The sequence below is a fragment of the Rhagoletis pomonella genome, unplaced genomic scaffold (assembly GCF_013731165.1).
Source record: "Rhagoletis pomonella isolate Grant_MI unplaced genomic scaffold, Rhpom_1.0 Rhpom_scaffold_00002, whole genome shotgun sequence".
Lineage (NCBI taxonomy): Eukaryota > Metazoa > Arthropoda > Insecta > Diptera > Tephritidae > Rhagoletis > Rhagoletis pomonella.
Genome location: NW_023458556.1, coordinates 27,112,687 through 27,119,656, shown reverse-complemented (window position 1 = coordinate 27,119,656; position 6,970 = coordinate 27,112,687).

The following is a 6,970-nucleotide window of genomic DNA, read 5'->3' as shown; positions in this document are numbered from 1 at the left end:
AGCTCGTTTCCACTTTCGTTTCTGTGGTAATCGTGTTTTTTGCTGGGCTTGTCTGTTAGTGAGTTTCGGTGTTTATGTTGAACAACTTTTTGTATTGCGCCCGTCCTACTTAAGATTAATTGCCACTTACTCGCCGTTGACGTACTATTTTGTAAAACATCAAATAGTAAGCGATTAGTCAATTTAATAAATAAGTAAGTGCACATAAAAAACGATAACGATTGTTACAAATTTGCCTTTACTAACGTCGGGTACATATTTTGTCCAGAGGCGGATGTAAGCACTAGGCTCTGGCGTCAGTTCCTATGTTCTTTAATGCTATTCGTAAAAAGCTGCTTAGGCGTTTGTTCGCTACGAAAAATGCGGTATCAGCTACTAATATAAGCCAATTTGGCTCTTTCTTGTCGGAAACCCAACTATATATGTATGTAATATGGTTCCGTTCGATAATAACTAATGCTCCAGATTTGGGATCAAACGCATGATGAAAATACTTTTGTATCATTTTTTAAAAGCTTAAAAATTAAGGATGTTGTCATTTTGTCGTGCATAATTTCTTTTTAATGAACCAATTTGGATGCAAAAATTTTACGGTCCCATATAAATGTCATCATTCGTTTAAAAGGATCTTGATTTTTATAATATTACACTAAGAAAAAAGTTTAGCTACGTCCACTAAATATATTTTTCTTAGCACATGGTTTTGTTATACATATATATTACTAAATCTCGTGTTGAAGTCTAGAAAAAGAAGACTTTATTGTTTTCTCCATTTTTTTTTCAAAAAACATTGCTAAAAAGCAATATATTTAATTGACGTAACTCAACTATTTTCTTAGTGTTTTATCTAAAGTTTCAACGTATCTGGTAAAATTTGGGGAAAAATTAAGATATCATTGGAAATGAGGTTAGAAGGGGCTCTTAAAATTACGTTTTAAGACTAACGAAAAAGGCACATCAAACCTGGTTCTCCTGTATCAAAAGCTGACATGGAAGCTAAAGGAAGTTCGATTTATCAGCCTGGAGCCTTTATTTTTACACTGACGCTCAGTAGAAAAATTTCGACAAGTTTTATTCAAAAAAAAAGGCTAGAGATTCGTTTTTTACTTTTGATCTTTACCAGCCAATGGTCAAAGTCGGATAATTAATAAAAGAAGGACCGTCAAAGTAATAGTAATATATTTCTTGGTGAGAAATTTACGACCTTGAAGATGGTAAAAACATTTTTAAGGTCTTTAAATTCGACGCCGGTGATAGAATCGTGAAATTCAATTGGCCGATCAAATATAGCAGATACAATAAGAAAGATGCTGTCCAAAAATCGAATCCTTTACATTTTTGTGGATAAAGCCGTTTCGAATTTCGTGAAGTCAGAAAACGTTTTATAATCTAGATCTGAAATTTGTCACTAAGAAAAATATTACTTCTAGTTTGATGGTTTCTTTAATTTTTTACTTTTTCGACTTCACCATATGCTGCTAAAAATCAAATCTCTCTTTTTAATTCGGGCCCTGACAATCCTTTCTAAGACCCGTTCCAAGTAGATGAAATTTTCTAGACGAAAATTTTCTACTTCTACGGCGAGAGTATACTTTTCAGAATTCCAGTCCATTGCAATTCCTGTTTCATACTTTTATACAAGTATTATTACATATTTATAATCGCAAAACTCACTTGGTGCTAATGCGACCTTAATGGAACTTCCACTCTTGTTACCAAGCCCAGGCGGAACATTGCGATCAAGACTTTTACAGCATCTTCAGTCGTGATCAATCTTGGAATTTACGGAGTAAAGAAAGGTACAACCGCTACCGATCAATAACTACAAAATGGCTATGGTTTCGTATATTTTTTTATTTAACTTTAAATAATTTAATTACATTAAAACAGGCAAAAACTATAACCCGAATTTCTAAAAAAATAAAGACGACTTCATTTGTTTTACAAACCGAAAATTTTTACGTAAATATAATATTTCCGTGAGCCTTCGTATTCGTGTTCGTCTTTGTAATCAAGCTTGTCTTGCTATTTGTCTTCGCAAACGTCCTCGCATTAGGTTTTGTCTTTGTATTCCTTCTCCATATTCGTCTACGTGTCCGTTTTCGATTCGTGTTCGTCTTCCTACTCGTCGACAACTTTGTATTTTTATTTACCTTCATCTACGTATTCGTATTCATCTTCATGGTTCTTTTAATCCTGGCATTCGTCTTCTTATTCATCAAGGCATACGTTTTCGTTTTCGTTTTCTTCTTCGTCTTCTAATTCTTCTCGGTCTTCGGTTGGCCTTCGTATAGTCTTCGTATTCTATTCCTCCTTGTAATCGGCTTCGTATTTGTACTCGTATCCGTCTTCGTATTCGTCTATGTCGTCGGACTCGTCTAGTTTACATGGAGTTTGTTCTTCATAGGAAGGGTTCATTTTTTCTAACTTGGTAACTCGTCATCGTAGAACCCACGTTCATACATACAAAGAAAATTCCATTGAATTCATATCCATTTTAAAGCAAGTAAACTAAAAACAAGATTCCTTTCCTACTTGCAAGCACCACCAGGCAGCCAGTTTTTATTAACTTAAAATGAGACTGCAACTTTATGAGTCCTCCATTTACACTTCATATTTTGTAGATGCAACAAAACATATTCTAATCTGTAACACACCAAACGCACACTGTTCGAGGTGCTACGTTAAAAAGTGCTCCACAGCAAAATATTTACATTGGCGACCCAGTAGGAAAGAGTCTTGGAATAGCGAAGCTACTTGCCAACATTTCACCCATTGCGACTCACAAATCTAACCTAAAACCTCTAAGAACGCAAGCACACCGAAACAAAGAAAACTAAACAAAGCACATGTGGCATAAGAAACAGTAAATTACTATTAGGTCAAGCTTTGTACTAAAAGCTTTAAATGATTCCATGTGTTTTCGGACTTACAGGGTTGCTCCTGTACGTTTATGCATACACATATTTATATCTGCACACAATAGGTAACACTGCGCTTGAGTGTCGCGAATGAATCCTTTGCGGTTGTCTGCAGGCGATATGATAATATCATTTTTATTTGGAAAATTTTTTTTACAGCTTGAAAAAATTTTATGCATCAACAAACATGTCACAACGGTTGGCAATAACAACTACAACAACAACACTTACATAAAAAATGATTACTTACGCAAAAAAGAGTAAAAAATTTGTGGGCAAAAAAAAACACTCAAATCATGTTTACGTTACTTTATCCTGTAAGCGCACGAGCACAAACTGACAGTAGCTGTTGGTGAAGGTGTTTGTAGCTTTTCGCGTGTTCTCCCCCTTATTTGTGTTGGCCGTCAGTGTTGCCAGAAGTGCAGATTTATCTTCAAAATCAAGACTTATTTTCAAAAAATTTGGTCAAAATCTTTAACTGAAGATATTAAAACGTAACCACAAAACCAAAATTATTAGCCACTTTAAGCGTATTTTTTTCATAAAAGATTACTCAAAAAATTGCTACGTATTTAGAATTTTTACTACAAATTAGTTGGGATTTTTTTTATTTTTCAAAATTTTGTATTTTTGGGTTTTTGTAGTTGTGCACCGCAAATGGAATACAAAATTTCTTAATTATTACGAATTATTTTCTCGGACACCATGCATCTAATCAAAAAAGTACTTAATACAATATTGAGGAAACATTTTTTTAAAGAATAAAACTCGACATAGTAAGACTTAGCACGAAAGATAAGAGATTTTCAAAATTTTTTTTTAATCCCCGTTCAAAATATTTTCAAACTAAAACTTCCCTAAAAATTTCTTGTGATACATTTCAATTAACTTAGTGCTTGAACTCAAGCCCAAATTGAGTTTTAAACAAGTGGCAACACTGCTACATGTAGCTTAGAAGTAAAGGCTTTTAGAGACCATTTCGATTTATATTTTAACTTAATTTTAAAACAGGTGGCAACCCTCCACAAACATTTCAGAAAATTCTACATGTTCAAACTTAAGATTTCTTACCATTCGTGTATATAATTTAATTTAATTCGACTATTCAAACAAGTGGCAACCATCTTCAAAATAATTAAGCTTCTTTCATCTGACAGCCATACTGTGATACATATTCCAATTACCTAATTCCCTTAATCCAAGAAACATTTGATTTTTCAAACAGCTGGCAACCCTCCTACATGTGGCTTTGAAATAAAGCTTTTACAAAACCATTTCGATTGATATTGTAATAATTCATTTCATATAATTGAATTTAAGTTTTACAAAGGTGGCAACCCTTGTAAACACCTCAAGAATATTCTAAATGCTCAAACTAAAGGTTTCTTAATGATTTTTCGTTTAACACATTTTGCATATATCCAGGGCTTATATTCAATACCCGATATCTGCAACTTTCACAAAAACTACTTTTTGATGTTAGAACCCATCTGGCACCTACCGGTCATCACTGATGTTAATTCTGACTTTTCAGTTTAATAGTAAATTCTACTGACAATTGTTATATAAGGTCAGCATTAATATCACCGATGACAGTCTTAGGTGACTTTTTATTTTAGAATCTCATTTTTGTGAAAAGTCCAGATATAGGGTATTGAATATAAGCCCAAATTAAATCTAGTTAAATCGTACCCATTTGGGATGAATTCAAAAATTTGTTAATTTTTGTTTGTTTGTTATAGTCTATGTTCTTAATAAATGTTTTTGTGATATAAATAAAATTGAAGTTGGGTATTAAAAACCTTCAAGAAAGAAATATGTTTCACAAAAAGTTAGTTTTCTAAATTTTTGTATTTTTTGCGATTTTGAACGATTTAATCTTCACTTGGCAGATTTTTCACGATATATTTCTGGCAGCACTGGTCGTTGATAGTAGAAATATGTATTTACTAGCTTATACCCGCGGGTTTCACCCCGCGCTTTTATACAAATATGAAAAATAATTTAATGATGTTAGATTTTATTTCTGTGCACATTTCGTTATAGCTCGTTATTTTTTAAGCGAGTTAAGGTATTTAGGCCGTTTAAAACTATGAAATTATAAAATCTCGTCTGCGCGCTAGGCATACGAAAGATATCAATCCCTCTAAGTTTACCTTAAAATGGTTCCAGGTATACGGCGCGTGAACGTGTAACCTTCTTGGAGGTGCCACGGCGGGTTGTAATATTGCCAACTCAAATTTAGTAACCTGGCCTTGATAAAATACCACTTCTCATTACTGTAGCAAATGCCTCAAGAGAGCTTTAGATTACAAGGCCGAACCCGGCTCTCCCTTTTCCATTTAATGAAATTTATTCTGTCAGTACGGCACTTATAAAATAAATCTCCATAACAAATTTTAAATACTTCGAGAGATCTTCTATCCTTCCAGAGATACAGTGACGAGCAAAACTGTAACATGATGTAACACTTTTTATTTCAGCCACCGCTATCTTTCATAGTTCTAACGACTTTCATACTTTTGTTGTATATTCTTATTGGTACACTCCTACTCCCGCTCTCATAACGATTTGAGGTCAATCCAACAACAATAAAAAAAACCTGGAGACAAAAATGTAAGTTAAGCCAAATGTTACAGTTTTGCACTCACTCTCAGTTTTGCATTTTACAGTTATCTTTTGCTTAGTTGGAAGTCAGATGACTTTTTTCTGTATTGTAATTTATTCAAGAAGTCATCACCAATAAATAATATGGTTATCAGGAAACATAAATGTAAATAATAGATTTACTGCGAAAAGGCGGGACCGCAGGGAAAGTGGCAAAAAATTGTGGAGTTTGCCACATGAAAATGTTAAGACTGAGAAAAAATATAGCCTAAAGTGTTACTAAGGACAAAGAACGTCTGTCAAAATATATTAGAGTCCGATATCTTGTGAACTTAGTAGCAAGTAGCGCTGCAGGCACTTCTACAGAAGCGCTTAAGGTATTAAAATTGAATGCAAATCAGTAGACAGTGAGCCGAAAAATTGCAAAATTGAGCGCAATGGATCAAAAAAGAAGAAAAAAGCAAATTTGATCAAAATACATGTGCGAGTGTGGCAGCGTTTTGCTGCATCGCACGAAAACCGGACCGTTGCCTATTGGGATATGTTAGGCCTTACAGAATGCAATAAAAAACACATTTTTAATATTTAATTGAGGGTTATTTGGTATGACAAGACTAAATTAATAGCTTTCAATCAGATGGCCGCGCATGGTATTGGATCAAAGGCCCAAATTAAGCCTAAGCGCATCATGTAAGGCAAACTGTGAATCACAGTGGTCGGTCAATAATAGTTTGGGGTTGTATTTCAAAAATATTGTTGATCCGTTTGTACGCATTATTCGTAAGGAACAGTATCTGTTCATATTTTAACAAAATTTGCAAGATGTAGTCGAAAAAATTAGAGTTTCTGCTGAAAAAGCAACCAAAACACACTGCACATGTTCGCAAAGACTGGAAAAAAAGCAGAAATTTGCTAATTTGAAATGACCTCCACAATCCGAGGACATGAATCTCATCGAGAATTTGCGAAATCAACTAAAAGCGCATCTTACTAAGTATCCAAGTCCGTCCAATGGAGTACATGAGCGGTGAAAGCACACCAAGGATATATGGGAGGCTATACCTCCAGAACTTTTACAGACATACACATTAGGTCTGCCAAATTGCAACCAGGAACTAAATAAAGCAAAAGCATACTGAACATTGTGTTAATAATTCTTTTTTTTTTTGTGAAAATTGTCAAAAAGTTATTAAAAATATATGAGTGCAAAACTGTAACATATGCCTTAATTTACATTTTTGTCTGCTGGTTTTGTAAATGTTGTTGAATTGACTTCAAATCGTTATGACATAGGAAGCAAAGATGTACCAATAAAAATATACAACAACCGTATGAATGTCGTTAGAAGTTGGAAAGATAGCGACAGCTGAAATAAAAAGTGTTACTCCATGTTACAGTTTTGCTCGTCACTGTATGTATTAAGAAATTTTTAGTATGTATGG